The sequence below is a fragment of the Prionailurus bengalensis genome, chromosome F2, assembly GCF_016509475.1.
Source record: "Prionailurus bengalensis isolate Pbe53 chromosome F2, Fcat_Pben_1.1_paternal_pri, whole genome shotgun sequence".
Lineage (NCBI taxonomy): Eukaryota > Metazoa > Chordata > Mammalia > Carnivora > Felidae > Prionailurus > Prionailurus bengalensis.
The window spans coordinates 11,703,384-11,726,465 of NC_057353.1; the positions used below are offsets into that span (position 1 = coordinate 11,703,384).

Sequence of the window (23,082 nt, forward strand, 5' to 3'; positions counted from 1 at the left end):
TAAGTAAGCTCATGTCACCTCTACACCTAAAACCCTTCAATGTCACAATGTCAAAGTAAACACCAAAGTCCTTAGAATGGCTTATAAGAACCTGTCTGATCTGTGCCCCTGTACCTTTCTGATCTCCTGTGACTCCACATTTCTGCACCTCACTCCAGCACACGAGGCTCCTTCCTACTCCTTGATCATGTTAGGCATGTTTCTACCTTATGCCCTGTGGTGTAAGCTGTTCCCTTGAACGTGGGGAAGTGGACAGGCACCTCCCAGTTATCCGCTTGCTAATTCCCTCGCTTCTTAAGTCTTTGATCGAATCTCACCAAGTCAAGGAGGCTTATCATGAGCACATCATTTAATACTGCAGCCTGCCCCCTGCCCCAGCACTCTTGATCCTTCTAACACCGTTTTTCTTGCCCTGTTTCCCATATTGCTCTCTCACCTTTATATACATAAAGGTGTGTGTGTTGTGTGTGTGTGTGTGTGTGTGTGTAGTATATATAATATATATACTTACATAGAGAAAGAATTGAAAACAATAAGGAAATAAAACAGTCAAGAAAGATCTTAAAGGTTAAAAATTAAAACTTCTAGAAATGGAAAATACTGAAATACGCTGAAATTTCAAACTCTCAATGGAGGTGTTAATCAGATCTGTACTTCTTTCCAGATACTCTGGAAAATTCTGAGAAATAATCCACAGTGCAACATAGAATAACACAGAAGTAGAAATATGAAAAATTTTAAAGGGGAGAATAGAAAACACGGGGGAGAGAAAAGATTCAAATAGATAATGGCTGATAATCGTCCAGATTTAATGAAAGAAAATGGTTCAATTTTAAGATATAGCTCCTAAGCAAGATAAGTAAAAATAAACCCGTGTCTACACACATCACAGGTAAGCTGCAGAACACCCATTAGAAATTTTTAGGGCAAACAGTAAGTAAATACAGGTTACCAAAAAAAGGAATAACCTCTTACTCAACAACAGATTTCTTTTCAACAGTTACAGAAGATAGGAGACTATTTAAAATTAGCCCCAAAAGGCTGAGAAAAAAAAATGACAGACCCTAAATTTCATTCAAGGATTAGGGTACAAGTAAAGACATTTTTGGAATAGGAAAGTAAGTGTCTTGGCTCTGGCTGCTATTGCAAAGCACCACAGCCTGGGGGCTTAAACGACTGGGGGCTTGCTTCTCACAGTCTGGAGGCTGCAAAGTCCAAGATCAAGGGGCCAGCCAATTCAGTTCCTGGTGACGGCCCTCTCTTCCTGGCTTGCAGAAGGCTGCCTTCTCCCTGTGTTCATAAACAGTAGACAGAAAGAGAGAGTTCCGGGGGTGCCTGGGTAGCTCAGTCAGTTGGGCGTCTGACTTCGGCTCAGGTCATGATCTCAAAGCTTGTGAGTTCAAGCCTTGCATTGGGCTCTGTGCTGACAGCTCAGAGCCTGGAGCCTCTTCAGATTCTGTGTCTTTCTCTCTCTCTCTGCCCCTCCCCCACTCACTCTCTGTCTCTCAAAAATAAACATTAAAAAACACTTTTTTAAATTAAAAAAAAAGAGTTCTGTCCTCTCTTCTTCTAATAAAGACACTAATCACATCATGAGGGCCCCCACCCTCATGATCTCTTCTAAACCTAATCACCTCCCAACACTCCCCCTTCAAACACTATCCCATTGGGAATTTGGGGAAGGCACATTCAGTCTTTAATACGAAGACAAGAAGCTTACTGCTACTAGATCATTAAAGGAAACATTGATAACAGATATATTCAAGGAAGAAGGAAATTGGAAGCAGACTAAATTAAAAGTAAACAAGATATCATGAGTAAAGAAGTTAATTAACAGGTAAGTAAATCTAAAACAAACATTGTCTCATACATTGATAAAAGTGCATAGTAAGAGTTACAGAACTGAGATGGAATGACCCAGCTAGACAATAACAACCTGTGAAACTGTGCGGGGTAGTGATTGGACTTAAACCTTTCCTAGAAACTCGTATTGTTTAGCAGGAAGGTGTGGAAAGATACTAACATTAGAGTGTAGTAAGTATGCATGTTAAAATGTGAACGTGTGAGAGAACGAAATTAAAACCCGTTGACAAGGGAGAAATGGAACGAAGAAACCCCTATTAGAAAAAAAGAAAACACGGGACCCCTGGCTGGCTCAGTTGGAGCCTGTGATTCTTGATCTTGGGGTTGTGGGTATGAGCCCCATGTTGGGTATATTTAAACATTATTAAACTATATTTGATAGTGGGTGCTGTCGAAAATATGCAGCTACTTGCACCAATGGCAGGTGCAGCTTGCTTCTGAGAGCTGGCACAAGGGTGGGGTGCAAGCCAGTTGCCCAGTTTCAAGCACTGGGGAGTGGAGTGAATAATCACTCCTCTTTGTTAATTTCTGAGCTCAGGATAGGCTCTCCTGAAGACAGCCAAGTGTGAGGGCTTCTTGCTGACGTGTCTCACTGCGACAGAGGTGATGATGCTTGCAGCGGAGACTGGAGCAACATTCCAGGGCAGATTAAGAAGAAAACTCACCTCCCCGGTTGAAAGCCAGGGGCAAGGGAGAGGGATCCCAGCTCTAGTGCCGACAAACAGATACACAGAACTTCTGGCAATGGCTATGAGCAAATGGAGTCCCAGAAATTAAACGAATGATTTAAGAGAGTTGCATTGCCAGAAAAAGAAAAAAGAGTAAGAAAGAAGAAAAAAACCAACAGGCCTGGTGAACAAGGCCCCACAATTTCTCAGTTCCTAAAACTATCCTGAGGTCCAAGTATTCTGACAGAAAGTGAACTGCTGCGAACACATCATCCACCCCCAGATGGCCCTAAAAAACACTGGACAAGGGTGATCCAGCAGTCAGAACCTGAGGTCACATCACCTGACCAAGGACCTCGTTCCACTGCCACCAATGAGATGACTAATGGATGCACGTGAGAATCTGGGGTTCAGTAATTTATTGACAACAGAAGGCACGAGCTCTGGACCCACCACCAATGATAGCTGTTCTTTTTTTATTTTCTGAGCGGGAGGTTTTTACTGTGGCTATTCCAATTTTCCCTACACCATTTTGTACTAGATGCATATGAAGTTTTTACCCAGAAAGAGTCCATAGGTTGCAAGACAGTGAGATATCAAATGTAGACAAGAACACGACTAAATTGGAAGAGGCACGGAATTCTCCCAGAAATCATGTGCTCTGATTGTGAAAAATATCTCCATAAAAACTCTTTTGGATGCAGTGGCAGAACATGACCTGGGGGTATGCTGTGTAAGAACAGGGCATAGACGGTATAGAAATGATATACACGTGGTTCAAGTAGATCATCTTAGGTTGGGGATCTTTAAATGCATAAGAAAGAAAAGGTGTCTGTGTGTGGCAGGGGAGAGGGTCTTACAGTTTTCCCAGGACAAACCCATTTACCCCACTCTGGGAATGCCCTATCTGCACCCTAACCCCATTGCCATCCATGCGGCCAGAGCAACAGGGCTCCTAGAGGCCATATTTATAGAAGACGACTGCTCCCCAAGCCATACTTGATGGGACCAAGGATGTGCACCTGTTCCAAACTGAGCCAAGGAATTTGGAAATGCACTCAACACACCTCCACTTCAGTGAGGGTCTCTCCTGGATGGGGGAAAACGAAGCCCCAGGATTTGACTGTGGCCCTGCTTTCCAATGTGAAGAAGAAGTAGTGAAAACCAGTCTACAGAGAGGAAGGCTCAAGAATGAGAGACCAGCAGAGGCCAGCACAGAGAGACATGTGATGGACTTCTAACCGTTGATTCCAGTATGAGCCATAGATTACATCCCTGCCCTTGGGTTTCAGGAGACATTCCCTTACCTTTAAAGTTAATTTATTTATTTTGAGAGAAGGAGCTGGGGAAGGGGCAGAGAGAAAGGGAGAGAGAGTCCTAAGCAGGCTCTGTGCTGACAACCTACTCGGGGCTAGAACTCATGAACCGTGAGATCATGACCTGAGCCAAAATAAACAGTTGGATGCTTAACTGACTGAGCTGCCTAGGTGCCCCTCCCTTACCTTTAAAAACAACGCCCCCCTTGGGGCACCTGGGTGGCTCAGTCTGTTAAGCGTCCAACTTTGGCTCCGGTCATGTTCTCACAGTTCACGAGTTCAGGCCCCACATCAAGTTCTGTGCTGACAGCTCAGAGCCTGGAGCCTGCTTCAGATTCTGTCTCCCTGTCTCTCTGCCCCTCCCTTGCTCATACTCAGTCTCTCTCTCTCTCTCTCTCTCAAAAATAAATAAAACATCAATAAAAAAAATTTTTAACAAAGCCTCCCTTTTGGCTTAAGCTAACTCAAATCAGTTTCTGTAATTTGCAACCAGTGGAATCCTAAGTAATTAGGAGATTCCTCCTAGGATTTGAGGCCTTCCTTTTTCTGTATAGACAACCTTTGTTTCTAGACTTTTCTGTATACAGGAACATACACATGTGATTGTAAACATAGACTACATGAGGAGATGGAATGAGCCATTCATTGGACCATCTTATTCCAACCATCTTTCCTCCAATCTGTTTCCATCATGGAATTATAACTTCCTCACACAGTCCACCCACTGTAAAAGTGGGTCTCAATGTTCCCCCAAACCGTCTTCCCTGGTACTAACATGAGGAGAGGGTGAGCTTTGAGTGGCCAGGAATGGAGAGCCCTGAGCTTAGTTCAGCTCTTCGTTGCTGCCCTGAGCAAGTCTGCCTGCTTCAGAATCCGATTTCAGGAGATGCGCTTCTCACAGGAAGAAAAAACCCCAGGTGAATGAGGAAAAGTCGGGTCTGCAGGAAGGATTCAGTCTCCCAGAAGCTTATCCCAAGGAACATTTGGAGGGACATGCGCTCACAAGTATAAGGTGTGATTCTTCCTCCCCGCCACTCCCCAGTCCCCATCCTTAGAGTACAGAGATCAATCCACGCAAGAAAAATGTGAGGCCCTCCCACGCCCTGTCTGATGACATCAGCCTCCATTTACTGCTCAGCGTGGCAGAAAACCAGCTTGATCTTTTTCAAGTGGTGGGATAAACACTGTATAGAATCCATTTGTTCCTCTTAAAAATCATTTTAATTTAGTATTTGTGTATTTAAGGAAGTCGTGAAGTTTAACTACTGAAGAAGAAGTCTTTTCTCAATAATTTTGATTTGGTTATCATGAATTTGAGGCATCGATGGAGTATGGATGTTCCAGTGTTAAGTAATGACCTTCCCTTGGTTCAAAGTAGAAATGAATTAAATAAATATGAGTCAAAATTAATCTAGGGAATTAAGATGAGATATTTTTAAACGTTGTCCACAAATATTATAACGCTCGAAATTTAAATACAAATGTGCATGAACTTTCAGAATTATTTCCATCTATTTACTTGATACATCCTGACTCAAGGAATTGCTGTGCTGAATTCAATCAATTATCTTTAGGTCATCTAGTGACAGTTTAATTGTCCTTGTGTGGCTTTGGCTTTTAAGTGCAAACATTACACTCATTTTCCCACACACGGTATGTTACTACTACATATGGTACAGTGCATGATTTACTAGAAAGCTGCTTGCAAAGGAGGTCTGTAGAATGAAAATTTCTTCTGCTCCTGCTGCTAAAACATATTTTGTAGATTTAAAATATATTCATGGAACCAAGTCTTCTGAGTTTTCATCCTCTATGACTGGATTTCTCAATGTGCCAAGTATTTTTTTATATTGTTCATTTTAGTAAACCTTTTTATGTCCCCTAAGTTCTCAATGGAATGACACCCGGCCCATCTGTTCTTCTGTCTAGCTCCTCGGTAAGTCCCCTGCTATGTTGCCAAGGCAACACTACCTGCTATGACATCAATCATAACAAATGGCTATCCCTTCCCTAGACTTCAGATTCCGAATGCAACACTTGGCTTTCAAAACCCTGGTTTTTTATCCTTAGGGTTAACGATTCTTCTTTAGGGGACACCTGCCTGGAGTGACCTTGCCACAGTTTCCTCAGCCAGAAGCTTCCTTCCATAGTTAGGAAGCCCATAGCTCTAAAGCCAGTAGTATCTTATCTTTCACCCTGGCTGACTCAGTCTCTCACAAAAGCATCTAGAATTTCTGGGGATAGGAAACCACTGGGAGGAGGACTCATACCGGTGGTTTTCAACCTTCATCGTGACTCAGAATACCCCGGGGCTGCATGCGAACACACACCATCTGGACTCCGCCCTTCCTGGATCCTGATTCAGGAATAGAATCTAGGCTTCTTTTTCACAAGCTCCTTCGTAGATGTACAACCCGAGCATGGGAAACAATGACCTGGATTTTCTTATTCAGACATCCCAGGATCAGATTGTTAGTGTTCTTGTATGCATAGGACTTGGGTTACCTGCATCGGCATTGCTGGGATATTTGACTGAAAATCCAGATTCCTGGGCCCCACTTCCTAAATCAGAATCTGAGCATGGGATCCAGATATCTGTATGCCAAGCATGCCGGGGCAATCGTAATGACACTAGAAAGACCAACTAGACCTGGATTCAAGTAATCTTGGGCACAGTTTTTGAAATTTCTCTGTATCTGTTTCATCTATAAAAATGAGGGTGATAATATCTACCTCATGAAGGGCCACCAAGGGTTTGTTCTTCCCACCAAAAGTCATGCTGCAAAACTCCAACGCAGTTCCAGAGACAAAGCACAGAGAGCCACAGAAGTGAAAATACAATCTCAATCATTTCAAGAATCCGTTGACCCACAAAGTATTTCTGTATTTCATAAAAACCTGGATAATTTAGAATGTGTTGCACACATTCTAATTCCAGAAGGGAGAAAGCTAAGGAACCACTGCTTTGGAGAACGATGCTTAGACAGGCTTTCTTCCTCTCTGGGTCACTCTACCAGCAGGATATTTCCTGGACTTCGGAGGAAGAACACTTCTCTCTACTCTTGTTTCCTGAGCTTAGTCAAGTTAAAAATCTTTCTCCAGCTGTCACTGACCTTCCAGGTTTCCAAGACACTTTGAAAATGCTATTGTCATGTATCCATAATCAAGAATGACAGTGACTCCCTGTAGATTTGCATTGGCTATCTCGAGGATTTGGGGTGCAAAGTCAAGGCTTTGGTCAGTTTATCTGGAGTCAGGGTAGGAGCAAAGCATAATGTTCTGATCCCTCTGTTTCCAATTTCAGCATGGCAGGGTCCTGTCCAGTAGAAGGCTGCTGTTCATTTCTAAGTGACCCTCTGAAAATAAACAACTTACAGAAAAAGAGTCCTCAGAAGTGGCAGGGGTGACCTTAAACACCCACAACCCTTCATACTGATCAACCTCCTCAACTTGAGGTGTATGGAAAACAGACAGCCTGGTATTGAGAGAACACTAGAAAGACAATTAAATAATTGGAAAATAAAACCTTTTGGGAAGGGCTAAAGGAAATAAGATATTTAGCCTGGAGAAGAGAAGGCTGAGGAATGACCTAATTATAGGCTTCAAGTACATGAAGAATTAATCTACAGCAGATGGTGACCAGCTGTTTTCAATTCCCATTGAATACAGTACAACAGAAAATTGGCTTAGAGGGTAATATAAAGGATTTAGGATAGATAAAAGAAGGAATTTACTGGTTTTTGAGGGTCACAAAGGTTAAGAGGAGATAGGCTCTATTACTTAGGGAGATGACAGCCACTCCTTCCCTGAGGTTTCCTGGTCTGGATTGGTTTGTTGAAGTGCACTGAGGGGGAAAGAGAGCTTTATTGTGCAGTGGTGAGGGCCGGCCCTGTTCAATGGCTGTTCATCACACCTGTACGCTCTATTCATCTAGCTTCTCATGGTTGTGTTTATGTTTTCCACAAGTCGTTACGATCACAGCCAGTGACATTCATCAAGTGCCAAGTGTTGGCCTGGCATGGCAGAAGAAAACTGCGTAGCTTCCACCTTTTCCCCCTCAAACTTTCCTTTGCCACTTGACAATTACAAATATTTATTGAGTAATATCTGAGTACCAGGCACTGTTTCGGGCACGGAGGAATATCCAGATGAGTACAATATGGGTGTTCTCAACAACAGTAGAGACCGCAGGTGGGCACGTGCACGTGAGTGTGTGTGTGTGTGTGTGTGTGTGTGTGTGTGTGTGTGTGTTGGAGAAGTAGCAAGGGTGGTATGACATAATCAGTTGAGGAACTTAAAAAACACATATATGTATCCTCTCCCACCAGACTCTGATGCGTCTTTAGTGGCATATCATTCTGATATATTCTAACAAATCACAATCATCACCTGCAAGCTAAGAACCTTGATTTTTTTTACCTCAAAAGGTAAGAAGAAATACTTTTTATTTCTATTTTTAAAATTTTAAATCCAGTACAGTTAACACCTAGTGGTATATTAGTTTCAGATGTACAATATAGTGATTCAACAGTTTAAAAAATTTTTTTAACATTTATTTATTTTTTGAGAGACAGAGAGAGACAGAGCATGAGCAGGGGAGGGGGAGAGAGAGAGGGAGACACAGAATCGGAAGCAGGCTCCAGGCTCTGAGCCATCAGCACAGAGCCCAACGTGGGGCTCAGACTCACAAACCATGAGATCATGACCTGATCAGGCACCCTTGATTCAACAATTTTATACATATCTTAGAGCTTATCATGATAAAAGTGTACTCTTAATCCCCTTCACCTATTTCACCCATCCCCCCACCCACCTCCCCTCTGGTAACTATCAGTTTGTCCTCTTATAGTTAAGAGTCTGGGGGCTCCTGGGTGGCTCAGTTGGTTAAGTGTCCGACTTGAGCTCAGGTCATGATCTAACGGCTCATGAGTTCAAGCCCCACGTCGGGATCTGTGCTGACAGCTCAGAGCCTACAGCCTGCTTCAGATTCTGTCTGTCTCTCTTGCCACTCCTCTGCTTGCACCCTGTCTCTCTCTCTGTGTGTGTCTCCAAAGTTTGAAAAACACTGTTGTAAGGAAAGAGGGTAGCTTTGCTCCAGGCCTGAGGGACAAGAACCCATATTGTTATGCCTCAGTCAGAGGGTAAAAAATAGGGTGTAGGTCTAGGCTGAGAAAGAAATAGGTCAAGCTTCTCTAAACCTTAAACTAAAGGAGTGCATATGTGTTCCAGCCCAAGTCACCAAGATAGAAGAGTATGAGGACAAAAGCCCCAGTGGGTAGTAAAGCACCCTGGGATAAGAGTCACTGGGATTGTCCTCTGGGCTCTGTGTATCCACTGAAGCACTTGGCTAATGAAGGTTATGAAGATTCGGGGTCCTACAAGCAAGGCTATTCAAAGTCTAGAAGACACCTAGCATAGAGGGACCCTAGTGACATGGAAAAGGAAATATTCGACTCCAGTCTCAGCTAGGTCACTAATGAGTTCAGTCGATCCAAGCAGGTCACGTAATGTCTCATGAGGTAAGGCAGCAGGGTTGGTGGCAAATGAGTGCAGGCTGCCATAACTCAAAGGGCGCTGTCCCTCAGCACAGCGTGAGGGGACTGCTGCAGGTCTAGTGGTGACCGGATCTGCAACAACGACTCTGTCCCACCACCTGGGGAGCCTGTGCTTTAAAATCATGACCTAAGTCTGAGCACAGGGCTTTTGGAGATGGTTGTCGATTGCTTATCAATCAACAGGTTGCGGGCAAAGAATACCAGCTTCAAGTTCCTCATCTATAATACGGAGCTAATCCTACGGGAGCACATTCTGGCTTAGGGCTGGGCCAGGTGGTCACATGGGGGCCGGCACATGTGATGTCAGAAGTCCCAGCTTTGTCTCACTACACCCGCCTGAGTGACACCTGGTGGGACAGAGGTGGATGGGTCAGAAAAGAATATAGCTATGGAAGCTAGGCAGTCCAATAAGGAAAAGATATACATATACATATACATATACATATACATATACATATACATATACATATACATATACATACAAACATACATATTCATGGATTCAGATGGGTGATACACTCCAACACCTTATAATTCCTACCCTCAGAGAGCTCACAGACTGGTAGAGGGAGACTGAGGTGGAATGAATAGCTGAAACACAGCATTCCGTGTGGAACCATGAGCAGGCCATGATCGAGATATGAGCTGCCAACACCCTACTTACACCCTCCTGTATTTCCCCCTCACTTCCTCTAACACTGGTTCTCATACGGCCATGCTACACCTTCCCTCCCAGGCGACATTTAGAAATGGGTTGCATAATTTTGGTTGTCAGATGCCTTTGCCTATTAGGGCTGCTATAACAAAATACCCCAGATTGGGTGGCTTACAAACAATGGAAATTCTTCTCTCACAGTTCTGGGAATGGGAAGTCCAAGATCAGGGTGCCAGCATGGTCGGGCCCTCTCCTGGTTGCAGACTTCTCTCTGCCTCCCTGAATAGCAAAAGGGGCGAGGGAGCTCTGTAGCATTACATTCTGATGGAAGAGGTAGAATGCAGACCAGTAAACAAATAGGTAAACCATATAACATCAGATGGTAGGAAGCACTATAAGAAAAATTAGTAGGGAGGGGGGTGACTATTTTCCATGGGACGGTCAGAGAAAGGCTCTCTGCAAACATTTGGATAAAGACCTGTATTAAGTAAGACAGTGAACCATGTACAAATCGGTGCAAAGAGCCTTTCAGGCAAAAGGAATAGCGGGTGCAAAGTCTCTGAGTCTGGAGTGTGCTTGGCAGCTTGTAGGGACAAGGAGGAGGCTGGAACAGCATAAGCAAGGGGAAGAATGACAGGCAGTGGAGATGGAGTGTTATCCGGCAGTTGATGACGTAGGACCTTGTAGGTCACAATAAAGACTTTGAGTTTTATGTTAAATATGATGGGAATGTATTAGAAGACTTTCAGCGGAGAGTGACACGATCTAACTTGTATATATTTTTAAAGTTTGTTTATTCTGAGAGACAGAGAGAAAATTCGAGCAAGGGAGGGGCAGAGAGAGGAGAGGGAGAATCTCAAGCAGCTCTGCACTGCCAGCACAGAGCTGGATGTGGGGCTCTCTCTCACCACCATGAGATCATGACCTGAGCTGAAATCGAGTCAGACGCTTAACCGACTGAGCCACCCAGGCGTCCTGATCTGACTTATATTTTCAAATGATTAGTTTATGGAAAAGAAACTGAGGGGCAGAAGCAGAATGAGAAACGAAATTTGAAGGGCCAGAGAACACCCAGCTAGCAGAGCGCAAGTCGTGTGCCTGCATCACGGTTGCCAGGGATGGAAAAAGCAGGAATCTGGTCACCAAAGCGGTGAGATTTGGCATCTCATATGACGGCAGAATCCCCCCGCAAACAGAAAGGGGAGTCGGATGCTGAAATGACAAGTGTCCACAACACAGTAGACTCAGAGGACTTGGTGAGGCAACGGGGCAGGAGAGAGGAATGTAGGGGGACAGCCAGGGCTCTGGCATCGGGGGCTGGGTAGACAGTGGCATTATTTATTCATCAACACTAAGGAAGAGGACTCAGGAGTACGGCCTAACCAAGAGGTGCAGACGTGGGATCACAGGTATGCAGGTGGTAACTACAGCTGTAATAGTGAAGGAGATCTGACCCCAAAGGGTGGAGGAGGAGGAGAGAAGAGTTCAGAGCTCGGATGCTAGAGAACACCAAAGTTTACGGTGTGGCCAAAGACAAAGGAGCAGGCAAAGGCAGTAAAAAGAAATGGTTAGAAAAACAGGAGAAACAAACAAACAAACAAACAAACAAACGAGGGCCTGGTCAATAGCGTCAGTTAAGCATCTGACTCTTGATTTTGGCTCAGGTCTTGATTTCATGGTTCATGAGATCAAGCCTCACTTCAGGGTCTGCGCTGACAGTGTGGAGCCTGCTTAGGATTCTCTCTCTCCCTCTCTCTCACCCACCCCCCTTCTGTCTCCTTCAAAATAAATAGTTTTTTTTAAAAAATGTTACAGAGACAGGCCCTGTAAGTTGCTATAGCTCCCTGTGTTTCCCGTAATAGAACACTTAACGTGTTTGTTTATGATACTTGTTTGAAAGCCGCTCCCGTTGCCCCCCACCCCGCCCAGTGAACTGTAAATGCCATGAGGCCAGAAATTGTGTCTATTTGGGTCCAGCATTACAGACCAAAGGGCCCAACATGATGCTTGACCCACAGTGGCATTAAATATTTGTTCAATTACCAAATGGACGACTGAGCTGCAAATAAGCAGTCTTCCGCGATCTTTGCCTGAGCACGGGCAGTGCAATGGAGAGATCCCGTCCCACCACAATCAGCTGTAATACGAATGAGACATGAGAAAATGGAGAAATCAAGCATCTAACTTTCCTCAGAGGAGGACGGGTAAGCTCAAGGTGCTCTCGTGTTCAGGTTGCTCATGGTTTGCTTTTGTTTCTCTTTGCTTAGGAGAACAGTGGACGTGAGCACATTCCTTCAGCGGGTAAAAGCCTGCAGAGGGGGAGGAGTAAAAAAACTGAGGAGAGAGGAAGTCAGGAGCAGAGTCCCAGAAAAGACTGGAGGGGTGGGATCAAGAGATCAAACAGAAGGCATGGTGGTGAACTAAAGGAAAAGCAGCTCTGAGGCTTGAGGGAGAGAAGTTTCTGTAGAAGAAGACAAAGGTGAGTTTGTAGATGAGAGTGCAAAAAATAGTGGGAATTCAATTTACCTATGCTTAATTCTATCTATACTGTAGAAGAGAAGGTGCAGGAATTGAGGCTAACTACAAAGTTTATTTTATTTTGCTTTTTTTATTATTATTGATTTATTTTTGAAGGAGAGGGAGACAGAGCATGAGCAGGGGAGGGGCAGAGAGAGGGAGACAGAATCTGAAACAGCCCGTGCTCTGAGCTGTCGGCACGGAGCCCGATGTGAGGCTAGAACTCACGAACCGCAAGATCATGACCTGAGCTGAAGTCGGACCCTTGACCGACTGAGCCACCCCGGAGCCCCGAAGCTCACCACAAAGTTTAGAGACCAGTCCCCACAAGGGACCGTTCTCACTTCTGACACCAATTACAAGTATGGAGAGTTCCAAACACCCCTCAAAGCTTCCAATAATTCCGCAGATGGACTCACAGAATTCACTGAAAGCTGCTATACTCCTGGTTACAGTTTATTACAACAAAAGGATACAGATTGATATCAGCCAAGGGAAGAGACATGTAGGACAGAGCTGAGGAGAGCTCAAACATGGAAACTTCCCATTGAGAATGTCTTCTTCCCATTGAGGCATGGACAAGTTATACCACCAGCATACACATGTGACAATATGAACAACATGCAGAGTATCACCTGCCAGGGAAGCTCACCCAAGCCATTGGTATTTGGTTTCATTGGGGTGCCCCCCCACATCCTGCCCACGTGGCTGACCTTTAGTCCAGTGCTTCTTGGAGGTCAGGCTATTACCGTTGGTCTCCAGACCCCTCTAAGAGACAAATCTGATATGCCATGGCCCAACACCCCCAACATAAATCATACTGTTAGAAAATCTGGTGGCTCAGGCCCCTGGGAAAACAAAGACACTCCCATCAGGTGTGACATTCTAAGGGCCTACAGATCATCTTCCAGTAGCTGAGGGTAAAGGCCAAGCCTCTCTTTGTGTAAAGTAATTCTTCACTATTCCCAAGGCAATTTGGTGATAAAGCGTGAAATGAAAAGAAGGGCAGGAGCTTAAGAAGAGCAATAGGGAATAAAAAGAGAGTCAACGGCCAAGATCACTGCCTAATCACGGAAGGGTGGCCGGCCGAGATCATTTGGCTTGGGCAGGAAGGAGTACTGACGTGATCGCATTCAGACGAGTACTTCTCTGAACGCAGCCAACAGGGTGTGCGTCGCGTTTTCGTAAACTGTGGTGTAAACGACATCCCGTGGAGACACGCCAGGGCTGGTGCCTCTAGGTGGCTCACATAATAGGATACCACCTATTCCAGAAGCATGCCTGTTCCATAGTGCACCTGTTTCTCAAGAAACAAGATTCACAGTTTGCCTGCTGTAAATGTCAGGCGTAGCCCGTTTAGGTGACTCTCCTAAATCTTACCAACAGAGACTGAGTCACATCAACAAACATGTCTTGAGAACCTACCAAGAGTCGTAGCACACATGCTAGAATCTGCTGACAAAAATGACGATTATAGGACATCTACCCTCAAATCGTTCACAGTCTGGCTAGGAAGAGAGCACAAAAACAACTTGGGGTTTATAAAGAAAGTACAAGGTCTAACTAAAAAAAAAAAAAAAAGAATAAAAAGAGGAAAAACTCACTGTGAATGAGGCGCATATATGCTAAGGTTCAGGAAGACATTCCCAAGACGGTTTTATTCACTACCCCATAGCCAGCTCCTAGCAACGCCTGGCACATACCAGGCGTAAAATACGTGTTTGTTAAATAACCAAATGAACGAGTGAAATATTATTAGGCAATTAACTTAAGTATATACACATATCGAAAATGCTAGTGACAAAGAGGTATAATTTCCTAACCAGGAGTGGTGACACAAGAGTCTGTTCTGATTTGGGGCCAGAACTTCCTCCTTCCCCAGCCTGAGTTTTTACAGCTGCGTTCCTCACGAGTCTATTTCTGTTCTATTATCGTTGTACAAGTTTGCACCAGGCAACAAATGCTGAACAGGAAACTTCACTCAGATAAGAGGGATCTGAGGAAAGCCCTTCTATCTACAAATACCTTTTGCCAACGTTTTATGTAGCTGATATGAGAGATTCTATGAGACATCTACTTTTTTAAGAAAATGAAATATTTTTTGCAGATTGCGTATAGCCCCAAAGACGGTTCTGAATATGCAGAAACCCTTTCTTCTGTGGATACAGTATACTTTAACATTGAAGTACGAGAGATCTGCAGTCAGACAGAGTAGGTCTAAATCTTAAATTTGCCACCAAAATAAGAATGACTTTGGAGATGTTATTGGGGGTTTTTTAATATGTGAAATAATAATATAGTATCTATTTTAGCCTTGCGTTCTGCCTCCAATTAAGACTAGAAGAAAAGAGGGGAAAGGCCACTAAAACAAGGAGGAAATATATTTTTAAAGCAAAAAGCTCTCCATATTTTTTTTTTTTTTTTCATTAAAACTACTGAAGCGGGAGGGGCGGCGGCCTGGGTGGCTCAGTGGGTTAAGCGTCCAACTCTTAATTTCAGCTCAGGTGAAATTTCACCTCACAGTTGGGGAGATCGAGCCTGGTGTGGGGCTCTGCACTATCAGTGCAGAGCCTGTTTGGAATTCTCTCTCTCCCTCTCTCTCTCTGCCCCTCCCCTGCTCTCACTCTCTCTCTCAAAATAAATAAACATTAAAAAAAAAAAAAAAAAAAAACCAAAAAGCTACTGAAGAGCTGTGAATGAAACAAATTATAAACTCAATTCCAAAGCAGGGTGACCATTTCTAGGTGAGCCAAGATCGGCTGCTTTCATCCTTGGGTGCATCTGTCAAGCCCACACACAGATGAACCAGGGAGGAGCAGGGAGGGGTGTTGCTGGGATGGGGAGACCCTGGCTAAACTCTGATGATCACATGTGATGCTGTGATGGGTTAGAGTCTGGAAAAACTCCAAACTAAGATAGTCTTATTTGGTTTCCATCAGTAGGAAAAGACAGCCCCCAGGATGGAAGAAAATATTTGAAAATTAGATATCTCATCAAAGACTAGTATCAAGTTTATACAAAGAATTCTTGGAGTGCCTAGGTGGCTCAGTTGGTTGAGCATCTGACTCTTGATTTTGGCTCAGATCATGATCCCAGGGTCGTGGAATCGAGCCCTGCATTGGGCTCCACACCGAATGTGGAGCCTGCTTAAGATTCTCCCTCTCTCTCTCTTCCTCTTCCTCCCTCTGCCCACCTCCATACACTCTGTCTCTAAACAAAACAACAACAACAAAACAACTCTTAAATCTCAATAATAAAAAGACAGATAATCTGACTGAAATATGGGCAAAGGATTTGAATAGACATTTCCCTAGAGAAGATTTACGAAAGCTAGGAAACATGCTAAAAGATGTTCAACATCATTAGTTATTAGGGAAATGAAAATCAAAACCACAATGAGATACTACTTAACTCCCATTAGACTATTAATCAAAATGACAGATAATTGGATAATTACATGTGTTGCAAAGCATATGGAGAAATTGCTGGTGAGAATTTAAAGTGGTGCAGCTAGTTTGGCAGTTCCCCAAGAAGCAAAACATAGAGTCAACATATGACCCAGCAGCTCCAATCCTAGATATGTACCCAAGAGAGCTGAAAACATACGTCTGCACAAAAACTTACACAAGCCTGTTCATAGCAGTATTATTCATTGTAGCCCCAAAGCATAAGCAATCCAAATGTCCATCAACTAGTGAATCAATAAAAAAATGTGATATGTCCATACAATGAACTTATTACTCAGCCAGTAAAAAAAAGAATAAAATACTACATTGGATTTCAACAAAATTTAAAACATCTTCTTATAAGACACTATTAAGACAATGAAATGAGGGGCGCCTGGGTGGCTCAGTCAGTTGAGTATCTGACTTTGCCTCAGGTCATGATCTCACAGCTCGTGAGTTCGAGCCCCACGTCGGGCTCTGTGCTGACAGCTCAGAGCCTGGAATCTGCTTCAGATTCTGTGTCTCCCTCTCTCTCTCTCTGCCCCTCCCTTGGTCACACTCTGTCTCTCTCTCTCTCAAAGAATAAACATTAAAAAAATTTTTAAAAAGACAATGAAATGATAAGCCACGTGTGTGTACACACACACACACACACACACACACACACACACTCATATCCTGAAGATATGGTACATAAAGAACTCCTGAAAATCCATAAAAAGAAATCAAACAACCAGCAAGATCACGTACAAAAGTCTACTATAGACATTGTCAGAAAAAGATATCTGAACGGCCAATAAACATAAAGAAAGGCACTCAACATAAGTTAGCAGGGAAATGCAAATGAAAGTCCTCATGAGATTCTAAATGTTATACACTTAGCAGAAAGGCTAAAATTAGAACGACTGATAACATCAAGGGTCAGCTAGGATGCGGAGGAACTGGAACTCTCACACACTGTGGTTGGGAGTATAAAATAGTATGACCACTTCAGAAAATTGAAAGTTTCTAATAAAATCAACCAGTATCCTATGTCATGGGCTTATTCGCAAAGCTAAGTCAGATGTAAACACTTGGTTCAGAGTACATTTTTTTTTAACGTTTATATATTTATTCGGAGAGAGAGAAAGGGAGGAAGGGGCAGAGAGAGATAAGGAGAGAGAGAATCCCAAGCATACTCCACCCTGTTAGTGCAGAGCCCAATGCAGGGCTCAGTCTCACAAACCATGAGATCATGACCTGAGCCAAAATCAAGAGTTCAATGCTTAACCAACTGAGCCACCTAGAGGCCCCTCATAGTACATTTTCAATACACATTTACAGTGATAGTAATAAACTACCTTGCACTCATAAATATCTCCTCCAGTTACAACGCAGACTTAACTAACTGCCAGAGCTTTGTTATTTAACTATTTCTTGACTGCTAGAGTGGTCTCTACCAGGTCTCTAGTGGGACATTCTCAAATTAGTACCTCATACCAAGTCTACCTGAGTTCAGGTAGGCAATTATGGAAACTGGAACATTTAAATAAATAGAACCCTATCATGCCTAAAGTCGATAAGTCAATTCAATGTATAAAGAAGAATACACATTTTTCTGTCAATTTTGATGCAGTTGTTTTGGTAGATATCAAGTATTTAACTTTCAGAGTGTCTTTATTTGCCAAGAATTGTGCATAACAGGTATCCAATCCCTGGAGGATGTTACAAGGCTCAGGAATGGGATGAGAGCGTGAAAGTCAGTGAAATTTGCTCCAAATGTTACTTGTTAAAAAAGAAAAAAAAAGTCATATTCACATTTTGATGCATCCAGATGTTCCCCCATTTCAAAACTTCTGCATTGAAATGTCATGTTTTCATTCTAATCCCTTGCTCTGTGAGGTGTTGATAAGCTCCTATGGATTCTATAAAGATAAGCAAGCTTCGTCCCTGCCACCGAAAGACTTAAAATATAGTAAGGATGTATAGGCAGATATATAATTAACTGTTCTCCCTGGGAATGAAACTCAGAGGACCAACTGAGTCATATGATCCCAGAGAGTCCCATGAGTTCAGTAAATATTAAGTCCACCATACACACATGCAAGTTTCCTGGGGCCACTATGAAGGGGAATGTCACTGTTCTGGCTTTTCTCAGAAGGCTCTGACATCACCAAAATGGCTAATTGTTCAATTTTTAAAGATTCTTTCTAAAATCCCAGAGGTGTAAAGGAATCTATGAACTCCCTGAAACTACATGGAAAAAAATTTTATGTCTTTATATGCATTTTGGCGGGGAGGAAATCTAGAACTTTCATTAGACTGTCACATGGCTCTGGGACTTAAAAAAGATTTCCTCTAAATTTGTTCTAATTACAATTTGAGTTTATCTATGACCTCCCATTACTCACATAATTGAGAGTTGGCTGTAACTTTAAAGGCAAAAATTGTTAAAATCACAAAGATGAACAAACCGTGTTAACCAGGTGACACGGTTCCATTGGTCGCAGACTATGGCTTCCGTATTCCTTGAGGTCTCTGAGTGCGTCGACATAGTCATGATGGATCAGTTTGAAATTGATCTGGAAATGCAAAGTTTAATTGATTTTACTCCTAATTAAGCATCTTAACAGTCATAATTAGATTTTACCTTACATAGTAAATGGCCTAAACCATTTATTAACTGTGTGCTTTGAGCGATTAAACTCTGTGCCTCAATTTCCTCATTTATAAAATAGGAATAGTAATAAAATCCACCACAGACTTGTTACAATAATTGAATGAATTAATATTTGTACAGCACTTAGACTAGTGCCTGGCACAAAGTAGATGGTGTAGAAGTGATGAATAAATAAAATATTTGTCTTTCTTTTCAAAGCCTGTGGATTGATTCTAGTCTGCATTGTTAAATATGTATAATTGAAATTCTGGAGAACTCTTCAGAACTCTCTGAAGCTTACTTCATATGAAGAGCTTAAATTTAAGATTTCACGTTCAAGGAAGCTTATCTAAAGACTAAGCAGTCCTGGGGCACCTGGGTGGCTCAGTAGGTTAAGCATCTAACTTCGGTTCAGGTCATGATCTCATGGCTCGTGGGTTCGAGCCTCACGTCGCGCTCTGCTGACAGCTCGGAGCCTGGAGCCTGCTTCCGATTCTGTGTCTCCCTCTCTCTCTGGTCCTCCCCCACTCACACTCTGTCTCTCTCTGTCTCTCAAAAATAAACAAACATTAAAAAAAAAAAAAACTAAGCAGTCCACCCATTTCTTAGATTGTCCAAAATATGTCTCTGAGCTACAATCAGTCTCCACTGAGATGTATATGTTGTCATACGGTCTTGGCACTTAATAGAATCGCTTTTACTGAATTCTGCTTGTCCCCTGCCACTACCTTGCCAAAAGGGACCCTTTAAGAAAGTTATTCAGATTGTCCCTATGTGTTTACTAGGGATGTTACAAGAGACACTGTTGCCACCACACCCAGAGCCCTTCACCAGGCTAGTGCGTCGGCCAATGCATTCCATCCCCAGCTGCTATGCTTGTCAAAACCCTTCTCCAGAAAAGCGTTCTCAACCAGCAGGTTAGAACTGTCTGGGGGATGGCAGACTGCGCTCCACTCCAGTGGCAGACCATAGCCCATGACTGACTAATGTAAAGCTACAAAAGCCAGGCAGACAACCCGTGATGCCTCTAAGGCTCCAGAGCCCCTTATGAGACCAGGCTGTCTTCAGTTGAAACCACACGTTTGCCAGGATTCTTCCTCTGCTTCCCTCACCTTCCAGCTTTTTCCTGAGAACTCTCCCTCCCTAAATGAATCGTGCGGGAAACTCCATCTTGGATTCCACCTCCAAGGAACCCAAGCTAAGACAGCCATTAAATCAGATAGTAATACTGTATGCTGGGGGTGAGGGGGAGATTTTTCTCTCAGGCTTCAATGCCAGGAAAAATTATGTTCCTTCCAAGTAAGTTCTTCATGTTTATCTTATTAACCCTATCAGTCTCCTGAGAGTGCTCTCCTCTTCGTTTCGTTTGCCATGAATCAGAACCAAATTTTCTATCCATTTCTATTATGGACCTGTACTGCATTACCTATTTTTGTTTTGTTTTGTTTTGTTTTGTTTTGTTTTGTTTTGTTTTACACTGCCTATTTTTTTTTAATTTAGGCTCCACACCCAGCCTGGAGCCTGACATGGGGCTTAAACTCACAACCCTAAGATCAAGACCTGAGATGAGATCAAGAATTAGATGTTTAACTGACTGAGCCACCCAGGTGCCCCTACACTGCTTTTTTTTTTTTAATTTAGTTTTTAAAAAATGTTTATTTTTGAGAGAGAGAGAAAGAGAGAGCACGAGCAGGGGAGGGGCAGAGAGAGAGGAAGACAGAGAATCCAAGCAGGCTCTGCACTGTCAGCGCAAAGCCCAACATGGCACTCGAACCCACAAACCATGAGATCATGACCTGAGCCGAAGTGGGACACCCAACCACCACCCAGGCACCCCCCTCCACTGCCTATTTTTGAATGACAACTTCACCCTTAGCTTTATTTCACCATGTTACTTTTTTTTCTTTTTCTTTTTCTCTTTCTTTCTTTCTTTCTTTCTTTCTTTCTTTCCTTCTTTTTTCCCCCCATAATCAATCAATCATTATGTGCTTTGGAACTAGGTGGAATATAAACTTTAAAAGAAGTCACAGTTTCCCTAATCCTTCTTTTGCAATCTATATTCAACACCACTGGTTAGTGACTTGTCCAAGGTAAATTAACAGTGAGTGGTTGAGCCAGGAGGAGACTCATAACTTAACTTCTAGAACAGTGTTCTTTCTTTTTTTTTTTTTCCTCCAGCTTTATTGAGGCATAATTGACAAATAAAATTGTAAGATATTTAAAGTATACCATCATGATGATTTGATACAGTATCCATTGTGAAAGGATTCTGCCCATCTAGTTAATTAACATATCACCATGTCTATATGAATACATATATATACAGATATATGTTTGTATGAGAGAACATTTAAGTCCTAGTCTCTTAGCAAATTTAAAAAAAAAAAAAATTTTTAACGTTTATTCATTTTTGAGACAGAGACAGAGCATGAATGGCGGAAGTTCAGAGAGAGAGGAAGACACAGAATCTGAAACAGGCTCCAGGCTCTGAGCTGTCAGCACAGAGCCCAACGCGGGGCTCAAACTCCTGGACCGCGAGATCATGACCTGAGCTGAAGTCGGACGCCCGAACCGACTGAGCCACCCAGGCGCCCCCTAGCAAATTTCAATTATACAATACAGTGCTATTAACTGTAGTCACTATGTTATACAACAGATCTTCAGACCCTATTTAGAACAATGTTCTTTCCACCATGATTAATGCATTCATTTATTCAACAGGCACAAGCATACATCTATACTATATGCTGGGTTTCATGCTAGATACCCAAAATATAAAAGTGAAAAATTAATTCCCAATCTAGTAGAAAATTATTTGCCATTTATTTACATGCTGCACATGTAAATAAATAAATGCAATAAAATATTTCAGGTTCCATGATCAAAGCAAGAGCAAGACTGGGGAAAATGTATTTTACCTGGGAAAATCACAAAGGGCTTAGCAGCAGAGATGATTCTTGAGTGACCTTGAGTGATCACTGGCTGGATATTCTGGGTGAGGATGGCAGAGAACACATTCTGGGGGATAGATTAGTTTAACAGTATACTAAATATGCAAAAAATAGCCTGATGGGCCTAGGTAGCTACAGATACCTGGGTACAGCTAGAGCCTATCTGGGAAGGGAGGTAGTGTGTTGACGTAGAGCAGGGCTAGGCACAGAGCGTTTCTGTATCATCCTGTGAATTAAGACTCTGTCCTGTGAGGAGTAGGAGCAATTAAAGGGATTAAGAATGATCAGATCGGCATTTTAGAAAATGGATCTGGCAAAGCAGTGGGAATTGGATTGGGAGAGTAGAGGGCAAGGAGGTTCCCAGCTTTCTCCTTTGAGTGAGTGGATGGATGTAGGTATCAGTCACTAAAATGAGAACTGGTGGGGCACCTGGGTGGCTCAGTCGGTTAAGCGTCCGACTTCAGCTCAAGTCATGATCTCGCGGTTTGTAAGTTCGAGTCTCGCATTGGGCTCTGTGCTGACAGCTCGGAGCCTGAAGCCTGCTTCAGATTCTGTGTCTCCCCCTCTCTCTGCCCCTCCCATGTTCATGCTCTGTCTCCCTCTGTCTCTCAATAATAAATAAACACTAAAAAATAATAAAATAAAATAAAATAAAATAAAATAAAATAAAATAAAATAAAATAAAATAAAATGAGAATGGAAGATGTTAGAGGGGAAGTAGTGAGATCCGTTGCCCAAGGAATAAGCAGGTGAAATGTTTAGCAGATAGTTATAAGGATCTGGAAGGCAAGGGAGTTCTGGCCTAGAGATATTGATTCAGGAGTAATCATCTTATAGATAATAGTTAAGTAAGTAATAGATAAACAATAGATAATGACAGGGGAATTGATGAGGAGTATACAAACCAGTGTTTCTCAGTGTGAATCTTTCTCCACATGCATTAGAATCATCTGAGCAGCCTGTGAAAATACAAACTCCCAGGCCCAGTTCCAGACTTATTGAAGCCAAATTGTGAGGAAGAGTCTAACTGGGTTTTCTGTATTCTGAACAAAACGCCTTCAGAGATTCTGAGTTTGCAATCCACTCTGATACATGGTGGTATGTTAGTCAAGGTTGTGCAGAGGAAAAGGACCAGTAGGATTCATACATATGCATGCACACACACGTGTAGACATATATATAGATTATCTACCAATACATACATATGGATGTCTTTAGGTATTTGTATATCTACGTATATCAGATAAATAGATTGATTTTAAGAAATTGGCACATGTGATTTTGAAGCCTGGCAAGTCTAAAATCTGCAAGGTAGGCTGGCAGGCTGGAGACCCAGGGAAGAGTTGGTGATATAGCCAGAGTCCAAAGGCATTCTGCTGGCAGAATTCCTTCTTCTTTGATGGTGATCAACCTTTTTTCTATTAAGACCTTCTATTAAGGATGAGGCCCACCTCATTATGAAGATAAGATGCT

The 23,082-nt window shown here is 42.8% G+C and overlaps 1 long non-coding RNA gene across 2 annotated transcripts in view; it reads right to left on the reverse strand.

The window, feature by feature from the left end:
- LOC122495442 overlaps window positions 1-23,082 on the reverse strand; it is a 72,870-nt gene that overhangs the window by 19,806 nt on the left and 29,982 nt on the right. For both annotated transcript variants that reach the window (XR_006300453.1, XR_006300452.1), the window contains exon 3: window positions 18,474-18,581. This is a non-coding gene — a long non-coding RNA (uncharacterized LOC122495442). The remainder of the gene's footprint in view (window positions 1-18,473; window positions 18,582-23,082) is intronic.